The following is a 15,717-nucleotide window of genomic DNA, read 5'->3' on the forward strand; positions in this document are numbered from 1 at the left end:
TCAGGTTTCGGACGCTGCCATGTCCAACCCCACCAGCTCAGCCATGGGACAAGGACAAGAGAGGAGTTACGACCGCTGCAGTAAATGGATGCTACAGGATCTGTGCCAGAGGCGAAAGATTATCTACTGGAACGCTGAGACTCGGTCAGTCTTGATCCAGAAATTAGTCCGTTGGGATGCCCAGAATGATGCAGAGGACGATGAGGATCCTGTCGATATTGACCCAGAGGATTTAAACTATGTGCCACATCATGGATCTAGTGACAATCGGAAATCAACTTTGTCCAAAATGGCCCAAGCCACAGCGTTGTTGGATGCATTGGGGCCTAGATCCTCAAGAGAGGGCTTGGGTTATGGAATATGTTTATGGGATTCCAGCTGCCGTACTGCTAGCACCAGCCGGTCGAGAAGGATGGTTCCGCTACCCAGCAGAAGCTGCACCAAAACAAAGAGGCCGCATGCTTGGAGCCCATCTGCCAGTCCAACCAGTCAACATATGCCGAGATGAACCGAGACCTGAGGAATGCTACTCCCAAGAAACACCAATAGCTGAGGAAGTGGTTTATCCAGTCCACACCCTACGGGAGGTCGGACAACGTACACCAGCCAACCTCCATCCCCACATCCAGACGGTCAAGGTCGGTGATATACAGGCTCAGGGACTTCGAGACATTGGATCTTCCATCACTCTGGTAAGCCCAGTTATTGTTTCCCCGGAAGACCCTGTACCGGATTCCCAATTATCCATCTCCCTGGCTGAGGGCCAGCGCTCAGACATTCCTCTGGCATGTGTGCAGTTGGACCTAAGGACTGACCAGGGAGAGGTCGAGGTGGAGCTTGTGGACAGCCTCCCCACACCTGGTATTTTGGGGACCAACCAGGAAGTGATCGATGTGGGGATTGTGAACAGCCTCCCCATACCTGTCATTGTGGAGACTGACCAGAGCAAGGCTGATGTGGAGCTTATGGACACCGTCCCCACACCAGTTATTTCGGGAAAGGACCAGGGAGAGGTTGATGTGAGACTTGTGAACAGCCTCCCCACACCTGTCATTGTGGAGACTAACCGGAGCAAGGCTGATGTGGAGCATATGGACACCGTCCCCACACCAGTTATTTCGGGAAAGGACCAGGGAGAGGTTGATGTGAGACTTGTGAACAGCCTCCCCACACCTGTCATTGTGGAGACTAATCAGAGCAAGGCTGATGTGGAGCTTATGGACACCGTCCCCACACCAGTTACTTTGGGGTCTGACCAGGAAGAGGTCCATATGGAGTTTATGGACAGCCTCCCCACACCTGTTGTTTCGGGGACTAGCCAGGAGGAAGTTGAAGTGGGGATCATAGATGGCCCCACCAAGCCTGTTGTTTTAGATACCACTCAAAGGGAAGGGAAAGTGGGGCTTGTGAATTACCTGCTCACACCAGTCATTTTGGAGAATGACCTAGGACAAGGACTATCTAGTCAGTTTGAAGCAGCCGTCACCCACCTCCAAGCCAAGCAGGACCCTGATGTGGATCTTTCTAACATCTTTTCCAGAGATGGTTTGCATTCCCGGTCTCCATCATCCACTTCTGAGCCAAGAACCGTGAGTAAGCCTAACCACACTGTGGCTGTTGACTGGGGGAGGATTGATAGTGGGAGATTTGTGCAGGCCCAACTCATGGACCCCACCTTAGTGCTTGTCTGCAATATGGCTGCTCAACTTGGGGGAGGTAATCAGGGGGAGGTGTATAGATGCGAGCCTCTGTTGCTGACCTCACCATTAAAAAGGACAATGCCGTCAAGAGGAGAAGGATGATCGAAAGCCTATCATGTCTGGCTAATATTAAGAAGGGGGAGGAATGTGACGACATGGACTCTCATGGGTTAAAGTTTCTTAAAATCCAGCCAGACAGCATGATAGATTGTCTATAGACGGGGGAGAAGTCCCTCATTGTTTTTACAAGACTCTTGTTGACTCAATGTAATTGTGCTGGCCACTGAAAGCCAGACGTATTGTTCTCCAGACTTTTTCAGTAATCATTGTATTGTAGTTGTGTATTGATAATGTAATTACCTTAGTAGCCATTGTCTAGTCGGTGACTTGCCGACTCCATGTAGATATACTGTGTCTTTCTATGCACATCATTTAAATGAACATTATCCATGCAGCTTGAAATTCATCCAATGGGAGAAGCAATCTTGTCCAACCAATCGATGAGGACGCAGTGTATCCTAAGGGAAGGTTATGGCTTTAAAAGGGACTTCTTTAAGCCACCAGGGTTGATGAAAGTTGATGGATGCTGATGGATCCAGTCTAAGCTCTTTGGAGCTGACTAGAGGATCAGGATATCTTATGGCTTCAATCTAGGGACTCCAGATCCAGTTGGAGACCATATCCACAGCCTAGGGATTTCAACTCCGGCTGCCAGGATTGTAACATCATGCCAGGACTACCTAAGGAGGACACTCAGGTTGGGACAGTTCAGTCACCTGTTACAGACTTTGCAGACCTCACACAGCTTCCTAAATCTGGCGTTATTCCTTTCTCGGTGGGTGCCCGCCAAAAGCGGGGTGCTGATGGACTGGAGTAAGTGGCCCTGGAACCTCTGAGGCATGGACATTCTAAATCCCTGGTGAGCCAGCGGAAGGGTGAGACTCTGTTGCCTGTTACATTTGTGTGTTTTGCTGGTTATGTGTTATGTGCCGTTAATTGTTTGGGGATCCAATAAAATCTAATTATTGTGGTTCCCTCACCCTGTGTTGTCTGAGTAGTGTTACGCCCACGGTTAAGGAGGCCGGCGTTCAGTTGGGATGAGCCCTGAGCCACGCTGTCTTTCTAAAGGCGGCGGGTTTTAGTGGACGAGAGCACCCACTGAGCCCCGTGTCTCCACATCGGATATGTAATTTTTCATGGCAGTGTGTTCCGGGCCAGAAAGATTATACAAACGGGCCTTGGGTAATTTGGCACCTGGAACCAGGTTAATAGCACAATCGTAAGGACGGTGTGGTGGCAGGACCTCAGCCTCTTTTTCAGAGAACACGTCTCCAAAATCCTTCAGGTACTCCGGAATACCCTCCAGATTAGTTGAAGACCCCTGAACAGTGATAAGACAACCATTAGTAAGCAGAAACCTGTGGAAAACAAGCGCATAGGGTCTTACCCTGACAAACAGGGAGTGTATTAAAGAGTAATCCTACTCACCAATTAGAGTTGTGAAAGGCACAACTCCTGTAACCGCATGTATGGATCAACGGCAGCAGTCACCCGATTGGCAGATAACAGAGAAAGATAGCGGAGATGGGTTTTAAATAACCGCGCCAGAGATCCCAGATGTAAGCTTGATCAATGTACACTTTATTTCGGCATAGGTCTGCCGAAATAAAGTGTACATTGATCAAGCTTACATCTGGGATCTCTGGCGCGGTTATTTAAGACAACCATTAGAACATTTAGGACCCCATTTAACAATATCGCGAGAGTCCCAGTCAATTACAGGATTATGCATGTGCAACCAGGGGAATCCCAGCACCAGTCCCGCAGGGAGATTATCCATGATATAACATGAAATAAGTTCCTGATGAAGGGACCCCACTTTAAGCAAAAATTCCTCACAGACAAATTCAACCACATTTCGTGACAATGGTGTCCTATCAATAGCAAAAATGTGAACCGGAGTCTCTAGCCTAACTGTCCCTATCTTAGCTTTGGAAACCAGACTGGAGTCAATGAAGTTCATGGAGGAACCACAGTCCACGAAAGCAGAGGCTGGAATACAACAGTCTCCTATTACAAGTTCCACCTCAAGCAAAATTTTTTGGAAAGAGGAAAAGGATACCTGAGGGTCTGGGTGACCTCCACGAACATCACCCAGACCTAAGCGTTTCCCGACGGTTTAGTAGCAGGAGGACAGGTAGGACAGTCCTTCCTCCAATGTCCCGGACTTCCACAGTAGAAACACAATTTCCACTCCCGTCGTCGTCTCCTCTCCTTCTCCTTGGAATCTGTGGCACTGACCTCCATGGGCTCTACAAGTGGAACAAGCTCAGCTTTGACCGGGCATAATGAGGTTTCCCGCAGGGTCACTTCTCTCTCCCGCAACCTCCGATCCATCCGTACTGCCTGGGTCATGGCCTCCTCCAAAGAACTGGGTGGAGGATGAAGGGCCAGAGCGTCCATGAGATGATCAGAGAGTCCTCTCCTAAACTGGCATCTCAGAGCAGAATCATTCCAGGAAACTGTCGTAGACCACTGCCTGAACTCAGAACAATACCACTCTGCAGTGCGTCTACCCTGAGAGAGACCCATGATCCTGTCCTCTGCTACCATGACCCGGTCCGGTTCATCATAAATAAGTCATAGGGCGTCAAAAACCCTATCCACAGACATACGCTCAGGGGCTGTCGGAGGTAAAGAAAAGGCCCAAGTCTGAGGTCCCTCCCTAAGCAAGGAAATTATTATCCCCACCCGCTGACTATCATCCCCAGAGGAACGGGGTCTAAGAGAAAAAAGTAATTTACAGCTCTCCCGAAACGTGTGAAACCTCTCCTTCTCTCTGGAAAACTTATCCGGGAGCATGACCGTGGGTTCTGGAGAATGGAATGATACATCTACGGGACCGGGCTGTGATTGAGTCATGGAACCCTGGAAAGCCTTTACTGCAGCAGCAAGCTCCCCCTGGAGTTGAGTATGGGAAGAGGCTAGGGCTCTATGCTCAATGGATAAGTCCTGGATCATTTGAGTCAAATTAGACATCTGATCCGTAAGGATACGTAACGGATCCATAGGGGTAAAAATATAAAGGGCCAGTGATAATGTCACGCTGTACTCTAAGATGTACAATAGCAGTACAGCGCAGTAATGTGGGACTGAGAGGATTCCTGAAACTATCTGAGAAGGTAGTTAGCTGGTAAACCACTAGGGGGCGTAAAAGTGGAGGAAACGTATGAGCAGGGAATTCCCTAGCAGAGGTAATACTAGTCAAGCCCACCAGATGGCAGTAGAATCGTCAGAAAGCCGTGTCACAACATGAGGTCTTGTAAATACACAAGGGCTAAGGCTAGTTTCACACTTGCGCTATTTTGACGCAAACGGAATCCATCAGTAATGTAGTACAGTTCATTTATTTACAGTGGAAGCGCGTTAATATGCCGCGTGTGTGTCATGCAGTACCCGCTTGTGTCCACACGATGTCGCGCTTCCACTGTAAATAAATGAACTGTACTACATTACTGACGGATTCCGTTTGCGGCAAAATAGCGCAAGTGTGAGTGGGGCCTTAGTCTAAACGTAGTCAGAGGAAAGCAAATAGTCAGTAGCCGGGAAATCAGAGCCTAGAAGCGAGGGGGAGTGGGAAGACAAGACAGAATTAAGGTAAACAGATAAGGAACGAACAGGGAGACAGCGGGAGAGACACTGATGGAAACAGACAACAGAGGAGGTTAACAGGTCAGGTGAACACGGAGGTCAGGAGGGGGCAGGGCAGACAACAGGTCACTCAAGAGCAGAACACAGCAGAGCCAGAAGTATCACTGGCGAAGTCCAAGAGAAACAGTGCCCTAATAAAGCAGCCTGACCTCCAGAACGAGGCAGAAAGGATTAACCCCTAACGTGACCTGCATCAGAAGTGAAACTAAAAAAAAGGCTCAGCTCCAGCTGAGCCAGGAGTCAATCATGACAGTTTGTGATTAATGTACTGTATTGTTCTGTGTTTTGCTGCATTGTATTTGATGCATGAGTTCTCCTGTGTAATGTATCCGGCTCTGCCACTAGGTGTCACTAGGGCCTTTAAGGTGAGGGAATGTTGAGGGAGCGACAGGAGCTAAGTGAGGGGAGGGGGGTCCCCAGCACAGGAAAAGATATAGGAGAAGGAACCTCCTGTTACAAGGCAGATAGGGAGATGCTGTTGTGTGTAGAGCACAAGAAAGAAAGGACCGGAAGGGTCAGAAGAGGAGAGTGGAGTGAACAGGGTGGAGGTGGCTGAAGCAGGACAGAGACAGGACAGAAAGGAAAAGGAGAAGAAAGCAGCAAAGATATTTCAAGGGGCTCATCTGCAGCAAAGTGTAAGTCCAGTGTGTCATGGAGACATAAAAGGAGAATTTGGGGCGCCCCTACCTTAGGCTGGCATCTGCCGGTACCTGCGGGAAAGCAGTTGCAGCGGGAGGGCAACTGGGTCCATCCGTCTGTGAGCCGAGCTGAACAAATCACTTACATGCTGGGGGAGTGGGCTCGAAGCGGGAGGATAAGTCGCCCCATTATGGCCGTCCCTGTAGAGTGGAGCTGGTTGCAGAAACAAATGTATATGAAGAATGATGATGATGACGTCTCTGTCCTAAGAAAATGGAAAGTAAATGTAAAGCCTCTGTTCAGTAAAATCGATCAAGTTTTACCCGGTATTTGTCTGCTTACTGAGCGCATGGGGTGCGGGGCCCATGGAAGTGAATGGGAGCCAGCTGAAGATACAGAGACGCACCACACACACCACTCTGCCCCCCCCCCTGTCTGTACTGTGCCGGGGTGGGCTGAGGTCTGCCATGACCCATGCCTACGACTGCCCCTTTCCGGAACTTTACAGTACTGTATGTACACAGTGACTGCACCAGCAGAATAGTGAGTGCAGCTCTGGAGTTTAATACAGGATGTAGGGTTGTCCCATGAAAACATATAATAATATATTTACAAAAATGTTAGGGGTGTACTCAATTTTGTGATATTCTGTACATCACTTTACTTATCCTGTACTGATCTTGAGTTACCTCCTGTATTATACTGCAGAGCTGCACTCACTATTCTGCTGGTGCAGTCACTGTGTACATACATTACTGATCCTGAGTTACATGCTATATTATACTCCAGAGCTGCACTCACTATTCTGCTGGTGCAGTCACTGTGTACATACATTACATTACTTATCCTGAGTTACCTCCTGTATTATACTCCAGAGCTGCACTCACTATTCTGCTGGTGCAGTCACTGTGTACATACATTACTGATCCTGAGTTACCTCCTGTATTATACTCCAGAGCTGCACTCACTATTCTGCTGGTGCAGTCACTGTGTACATACATTACTGTTCCTGAGTTACCTCCTGTATTATACTCCAGAGCTGCACTCACTATTCTGCTGGTGCAGTCACTGTGTACATACATTACTGATCCTGAGTTACATCCTGTATTATACTCCAGAGCTGCACTCACTATTCTGCTGGTGCAGTCACTGTGTACATACATTACATTACTTATCCTGAGCTACCTCCTGTATTATACTCCAGAGCTGCACTCACTATTCTGCTGGTGCAGTCACTGTGCACATACATTACTGGTCCTGAGTTACCTCCTGTATTATACTCCAGAGCTGCACTCACTATTCTGCTGGTGCAGTCACTGTGTACATACATTACATTACTGATCCTGTTCTGATCTTGAGATCGGATAAAGAAGGATCCTAATTGCTCTGAAACACACAGCATTTCTACAGTTTGCGACTTGTTCATATTTTTTTTATGGATTATACAATAAATCCTTCCATTGTTTTATTTGGATTGTGGTAGTTGGATGTTTCTTTGTGATCCTGAGTCATACCCTGTTTTATACTCCAGAGCTGCACTCGCTGGCATTACATTACTATTGTATTATACCCTGGAGCTGTGGATGGGATTTTGGTCACTTACATTGTGGGATCAGGTTTTCTTCCTTAATATGAATGGACAGTTTTTATCACCAGTCTCTTCGGATTACCGGACCACGATCCTGAGAACAGCAGGGTTTCGGTGCCCACCTATTGTGAATCTCTGGCCTAAGTAGTGTTCACGCAGCGCTCAGGAGCATTCAGCCGCCGTTCAGATATCAATTATTTACTACAATGATTGCAGGATAAGTGACTTCAGCCCTAAGACAGTGAGACTTAAAAAAGTCACAGAAAGACAGAACAGCAGATATGTGTGCAGATATGTGACATGAAGTGTTACGTCTCGGGTTAAGGACTCGATCCGGTGGCCTTGCGCTCTGTGGTCGGTTTCCTTCCCTGCTAAGCCACAGCTTGGTCAGTCCCTGTCCAAATGCTGCTGATGCTTTTACCTTTTCTTCTCTTCCTTTGGTTTGCAGTTATCAGGTGTTCTCACTTGCTCATTGTCTGTGTCCTATCACATCCCGGGTGGGGATATTTATACTCTCCTGATTCCAGACTTCTTTGCTGGCTATATTTATATGCCAATTACTGCTAAGGAATTCCAGCCCTGCCGCTAAGGAAATTTAGTCTTGTTTTCTCATTCGCCTTTCCTTCACCTATCATTTGTATTCTCTTAGGTTGGTAGGAGTTTACCCTTGTTTGCATTAATTATTTCTCCTTTGTCAGCTTGTGCACGTGTTTTATTTGCTCACCTTGGGTCCCTTCCTATCTCTGCGCACTTCTCCTATCTTTGTTGATAGTGCTTAACAACCTCCTCTCTGGTTCCTCTTGAGGTGCGAGAAACAGCTCGACGGCCTTTTAGGTAGACAGGTCTGCGTTGTGTATTTCTAAGGATATTCCAGCCTGTGCAGGATCCATTATGGGCTATGCAGCTAGGGATACTAGTCTGTACAGGAATCAGTAGGGCGCAGCTGCAATGAGATGGGCTTTATTTCCCTTTTACCCATGTTGGAATACTTATATGCATAAGACAAAGTAGTGATAGAGGCAGAGATTCCTGGACACTGATCACATTGAAATGGCTGATACCAGAGAACAAAAGACTTTATTCTTTTTAGCAAATGTATGCATGGCTGTATGGTATATCAGAAGGTGAAACGTACAATGGCATACTTACCATAGACAAAAACGATGCTGCTGCTACAGGGCCCATGGTGAGAGGGGGCCCAGTTGTAATCCGCTCACCTGCCCTCCTGACACTGCACCATGAGTGGAGTTAAAACCTAAAATGCTGATCACAATCAGCCACCACTAGGGGGAGCTCACTGCTTCAATTCAATAAGATCTTTATAAATCAGTATGCAGTGAACTCCCCCTAGAGGTGACTAATTGTAAGAACAATTGTATGATTTTTAGGGACTATTCAACCTTTTAGTCTTCTCTTCAGATAGCCCATCAAAAGAGATCAGTGGAGGTCTGACATAGTTGCAGCTTTTGTTTACAAATGATTGGGTGGCTCAAAGTACCCCATTGAAAATATTTTTAAATAACCACGCCCTCTTTTTCAGGCCACACCCACTTCCTTCCTGCCCACACTATTTATGCCTCCCATTACAAATTCGGTTAATTAGCAACATTACAAACTTTCTGCAGTTTACAATAAACCAATGAAACAAAAATTGCAATGTAACAAGTGGTCAGATCAGCGGTATGTCTGGAAATCAGAATTAAGCAAATTTTACATTGATGTATTGATGCCTACAATGAAGCATAGCGGAGGCTTGGTGATATCTACAGTGAATCATCTCATAGCTCAAAGATGCCTACTGTGAAGCATGGCGGTGGCTCGGTGATGTCTACTGTGAAGCATGGTGGATGCTCGGTGATGCCTGAAGTGAAACATGGCGATGGCTCTATGATGCCTACAGTGAAGCAAGGTTGAGTCTCAGTGATGCCTATAGTGAAGCACGGTGGAGGCTCAGTGATGTCTACAGTGAAGCATGATGCAGGTTGAGTTCATACCCACAGTGAATCATGGTGACGACTGTGTGATGCCTACAGTGAAGCATGGTGGAGGCTGAGTGATGCCTACAATGAAGCATGGTTGAGGCTGAGTGATACCTGCATAAAAGCATGGTCGAGGCTCAGTGATGTCTACAATGAAGCATGGAGGAGGTTTGGTGATATCTACAATAATGCATGGTGGAGGCTTAGTGATGCCTACAACGAAGCATGGTGAGCATTCCGTTATGCTCTGGGACCTGCTGTGCTTCCTCTTTGCACTAAAAACCTACAGCATGTGCAGGCCAAGATGGATTCAATCATGTATGAGGAAATCCTCAGAGAAAACATCATGTCATCTATGAGAAGATGAGGTTTGGGCATCATTGAACCTTCAAACACGACAATGATCCCCAGCATCTCACAATCAACCACGCCTTGATTTCAGAACATGCCTTGGAAGATTAACAAGTTTTTATATTAGTTGTATTGAGAGGTTTACATTATTGATACAGAACTTTGCAATGGAGGTTGAATAATTTTTATTGCGATATCTATTTATCTGTCTATCTTATATCCATCCATCTGCATCACTTGAGCCTAATTCTGAACCATGGTACCTTACCTAGACAACCATTGGTACCTTTATTGTTCTGCCCTTGGCTGCTTTCAAACACCCATAGAAGTTAATGGAGATCACGCAGACAGGACGGGTCCACGGGCCCTCCATTCTTTATTGTGTGACTATATCATACTGTATATACACATGGGAACAAAATTGTTGGGACCCTTCTGGTGAAGTAAAAGGATCCACAATGATCACTGAAATAACTTGAAACTGACAAAAGTAATTTTAAATTTACAGAAAATGAACTAATGACAATCAAACTTTAGTTTTGAATTTTGCTTAAAAAAACAAACAAAAAAAAACAACTTACGAAAATAGCCTGGACATAGGGACATGTGAAAGTAATGTGTGTCCTGTAATTAGCATCACGAGTGGACACAAACTTGTAATCTGTCAGTCACCTATTTAAGGAGTGAAAAGTAGTCACTGTGCTGTTTGGTATCATGGTGTAACTGAACAAGGAGCAAAGAAATATAAAGAGAGAGAGTTGAAAGTTATAGACAAACATGGTAAAGGCCATAAAACATCCCTAACCAGCTTGATTTTCCTGTTACTACAGTTTCTCATATTATTCAGTATTTTCAGTTCTAATGGATGAGGCCGCAAGAGGAACACTGATGTCAAACCAAAGAAACTGCCAAGAACAACTTCCAAAGAGGTTAGAGGTGAATCTCAAGGTCAAGGTCTATGAACGTCACATCACACGTTTGCCACTGTCTAGGAAAAAGTGGACTTCATAGAGAAGACTAAAAAGTAAACCAATGTTGAAAGCAAATCATAAAAAAGCGAGACTGGAATTAGCCAAAATGCAAACTGAGAAGCCAGGAAGCTTCTGGGAGAATGTCCTTTGGACAGATGAAATAAAACTGGAGGTTTGTGGTGTCACATCAGCTCTATGTTCATAGGCGCAAAAATGAAGCAAAAAGGAAAAGAATATTGCACCTACTGTGAAACATGGAGGAGGCTCAGTAATGTTCTGGGGCTGCTTTCCTGTATCTGCTACAGAGTGTCTTGAATCTGTGTAGGGTGCAATGAAATCTCAAGACTATGAAGGCATTCCAGAGCCAATATCAGGAATCTCGGTCTGTATCGCAGGTCATGGCTCCTCTAAGAGGATAATGTCCTAAAACACTGTGAAAACACCTTTTCTTGCTGTCTATTTATGAATTTTAAATTGAATACTAATAAAGAGTTGTTTTTAAAAAACTTTCTAACAGTGTCACTTCTTAATTGATCATGTACACATGCTCAATGTTGTTTGAAATATTGCATTGAAGTGCGGTTATGTTATTTTTTGGACAATATGTTGCAAATTATATATATATAATATGTATGCATGCATGCATGCATGCATGCATGCATGCATGCATGTATGTATGTATGTATGTATGTATGTATGTATGTATGTATGTATGTATGTATGTATGTATGTATATATATATATATATATATATATATATATATATATATATATATATATATATATATGTGTGTGTGTGTATATATATATATGTATGTATGTATGTGTATATCAATATATATATATATATATATATATATAATAAATATATATAATAAATATATATATATATAGTCTCTTTTATTTTATCAGTAATTTAATAATACTAATATATATATATATATATATATATATATATATATATATATATATATATATATATATATATATAAAGAAGGGAATTTTGTTACTTACCGTAAATTCCTTTTCTTCTAGCTCTTATTGGGAGACCCAGACGATTGGGTGTATAGCTACTGCCTCCGGAGGCCACACAAAGCATTACACTAAAAAGTGTAAGGCCCCTCCCCTTCTGGCTATACACCCCCCGTGGGAACACGGGATGCTCAGTTTTAGTGCTAAAGCAAGAAGGAGGAAAGCCAATAACTGGTTTAAACAAATTAACTCCGAATAACATCGGAGAACTGAAAACCGTTTAACATGAACAACATGTGTACCCGCAAACAAACCAAAAATCCCGAAGGACAACAGGGCGGGTGCTGGGTCTCCCAATAAGAGCTAGAAGAAAAGGAATTTACGGTAAGTAACAAAATTCCCTTCTTCTTCGGCGCTCTATTGGGAGACCCAGACGATTGGGACGTCCAAAAGCAGTCCCTGGGTGGGTAAAGAAATACCTCATATTAGAGCTGCAAGACAGCCCTCCCCTACGGGGGTGTGACTGCCGCCTGCAGGACTCTTCTACCTAGGCTGGCGTCCGCCGAAGCATAGGTATGCACCTGATAATGTTTGGTGAAAGTGTGCAAGCTCGACCAGGTAGCTGCCTGGCACACTTGCTGAGCCGTAGCCTGGTGTCGTAATGCCCAAGACGCACCGACAGCTCTGGTTGAATGGGCTTTCAGCCCAGAAGGAACCGGAAGCCCCGCAGAACGGTAGGCTTCCAGAATTGGTTCTTTGATCCATCGAGCCAGGGTGGCTTTAGAAGCCTGCGACCCCTTGCGCTTACCAGCGACAAGGACAAAGAGTGCATCAGAACGGCGCAGTGGAGCCGTGCGGGAAATGTAGATTCTGAGTGCTCTCACCAGATCTAACAAATGTAAATCCTTTTCATACCGGTGAACCGGATGACGACAAAAAGAAGGTAAGGAGATATCCTGATTAAGATGAAACGAGGATACTACCTTAGGGAGAAACTCCTGAATGGGGCGCAACACTACCTTGTCCTGGTGGAACACCAGGAAAGGAACCTTGGATGACAGCGCTGCCAGCTCAGACACTCTCCGAAGAGACGTGATCGCTACCAGAAAGGCCACTTTCTGTGACAGGCGAGAAAGGGAAACCTCTTTCAGAGGCTCAAAAGGCGGCTTCTGGAGAGCAACTAGTACTCTGTTCAGATCCCATGGATCTAACGGCCGCTTGTACGGGGGCACGATATGACAGACCCCCTGCAGGAACGTGCGCACCTTAGAAAGGCGTGCCAGACGCTTTTGAAAAAACACGGATAGCGCCGAGACTTGCCCTTTAAGGGAGCCAAGCGACAAGCCCTTTTCTAACCCCGATTGCAGGAAAGAAAGAAAAGTGGGCAATGCAAATGGCCAGGGGGATACTCCTTGTGCAGAGCACCAGGATAAGAAAATCCTCCACGTTCTGTGGTAGATCTTAACAGAGGTGGGCTTCCTAGCCTGTTTCATGGTGGCAACGACTCCTTGGGATAATCCTGAAGACGCTAGGATCCAGGACTCAATGGCCACACAGTCAGGTTCAGGGCCGCAGAATTCCGATGGAAAAACGGCCCTTGGGACAGTAAGTCTGGCCGGTCTGGGAGAGACCACGGTCGGCCGACCGTGAGATGCCACAGATCCGGGTACCACGATCTCCTCGGCCAATCTGGGGCGACGAGTATGGCGCGGCTGCAATCGGCTCTGATCTTGCGTAAAACTCTGGGCAAGAGTGCCAGAGGCGGGAATACATACGGGAGCCTGAACCGCGACCAATCTTGGACTAAGGCGTCTGCCGCCAGAGCTTTTTGATCGCGCGACCGCGCTATGAATGCCGTGACCTTGTTGTTGTGGCGGGACGCCATTAGGTCGACGTCCGGCACCCCCCAGCGGCGACAGATTTCCTGAAACACTTCCGGGTGAAGGGACCATTCTCCTGCGTCCATACCCTGGCGACTGAGGAAGTCCGCTTCCCAATTTTCTACGCCTGGGATGTGAACCGCGGATATGGTGGATGCTGTGTCCTCCACCCACGTGAGAATCCGCCTGACTTCCTGGAAGGCTTGCCGACTGCGCGTCCCTCCTTGGTGGTTGATGTAAGCCACCGCTGTGGAGTTGTCCGACTGGACTCGGATTTGCCGTCCTTCCAGCAACTGCTGAAAGGCTAGGAGGGCAAGATACACTGCCCTGAGTTCCAGGACATTGATCTGAAGGGAGGACTCCTGCTGAGACCATGTCCCCTGAGCCCTGTGGTGGAGAAAAACTGCTCCCCACCCTGATAGACTCGCATCTGTCGTGACTACTGCCCAGGATGGGGGTAGGAAGGATCTTCCCTGAGACAACGAGGTGGGAAGAAGCCACCATTGCAGAGAGTCCCTGGCCGTCTGGGAAAGGGAGACTTTCCTGTCTAGTGACGATGACTTCCCGTCCCATTGGCGGAGAATGTCCCATTGAAGTGGACGCAGATGAAACTGCGCAAAGGGAACTGCTTCCATGGCTGCCACCATCTTCCCTAGGAAATGCATGAGGCGCCTTAAGGAGTGCGACTGGCCTTGAAGGAGAGACTGCACCCCTGTCTGTAGGGAACGCTGCTTGTTCAGCGGAAGCTTCACTATCGCTGATAGAGTATGAAACTCCATGCCAAGGAATGTTAGTGATTGGGTCGGTGACAGATTTGACTTGGCAAAATTGATGATCCACCCGAAAGTCTGGAGAGTCTCCAGCGTAATATTCAGGCTGAGTTGGCATGCCTCGAGAGAGGGTGCCTTGACAAGTAGATCGTCTAGATAAGGGATCACCGAGTGTCCCTGAGAGTGCAAGACCGCTACCCATGACCTTGGTGAAAACCCGTGGGGCTGTCGCCAGACCGAATGGCAGAGCTACGAACTGAAGATGGTCGTCCCCTATCACAAAACGTAGAAAACGTTGGTGGTCCGTAGCAATCGGCACGTGAAGATAGGCATCTTTGATGTCTATTGAGGCAAGGAAGTCTCCTCGAGACATTGAGGCAATGACGGAGCGGAGGGATTCCATCCGGAACCGCCTTGCGTTCACGTGCTTGTTGAGCAGTTTTAGGTCCAGAACAGGACGGAAAGAGCCGTCCTTTTTTGGAACCACAAACAGATGGGAGTAAAATCCTTGCCCTCGTTCCTGAGGGGGGACCGGGATCACCACTCCTTCTGCTCTCAGAGAGTCCACCGCCTGCAGTAGGGCATCTGCTCGGTCGGGGTGTGGGGAGGTTCTGAAGAACCGAGGTGGAGGCCGAGAGTTGAACTCGATTCTGTACCCGCGAGACAAAATGTCTGTTACCCATCGGTCTTTGACCTGTGACAGCCAAATGTCGCAAAAGCGGGAGAGCCTGCCACCGACCGAGGATGCGGAGGGCGGAGGCTGAAAGTCATGAGGTAGCCGCTTTGGAAGCGGTTCCTCCATTTGGTTTTCTGGGGCGTGCGTGAGGCCGCCAGGAATCTGAGTTCCTGTGTTCCTTCTGAGTCCCTTTGGAAGAGGAGAATTGGGCCTTGCCGGAACCCCGAAAGGACCGAAACCTCGACTGCCACCTTTTCTGCTGTGGCTTGCTTGGTCTGGACTGTGGTAAGGAAGAGTCCTTACCCTTGGACTGTTTAATGATTTCAGCCAATGGCTCACCAAACAGTCTATCTCTAGATAATGGCAAGCTGGTTAAGCATTTTTTGGAACCAGCATCTGCTTTCCAGTCCTTTAACCACAAGGCTCTGCGCAAAACCACAGAGTTGGCGGACGCCATAGAGGTACGGCTTGTAGACTCAA

The 15,717-nt window shown here is 46.9% G+C and overlaps 1 protein-coding gene across 2 annotated transcripts in view; it reads right to left on the bottom strand.

The window, feature by feature from the left end:
• Positions 1–15,717, bottom strand: part of LOC142295950 (uncharacterized) — a 56,369-nt gene that overhangs the window by 24,792 nt on the left and 15,860 nt on the right. The window contains exon 11 of one of the 2 annotated variants that reach the window (XR_012751571.1): positions 6,099–6,315. The exons of the other annotated variant lie outside the window; for it this stretch is intronic. The gene's annotated coding sequence lies outside the window, so the exon portion shown is untranslated. The remainder of the gene's footprint in view (positions 1–6,098; positions 6,316–15,717) is intronic. 2 annotated transcript variants of the gene reach the window in all.

This window comes from Anomaloglossus baeobatrachus, chromosome 3, assembly GCF_048569485.1.
Source record: "Anomaloglossus baeobatrachus isolate aAnoBae1 chromosome 3, aAnoBae1.hap1, whole genome shotgun sequence".
NCBI classification, from domain to species: Eukaryota; Metazoa; Chordata; class Amphibia; order Anura; family Aromobatidae; genus Anomaloglossus; species Anomaloglossus baeobatrachus.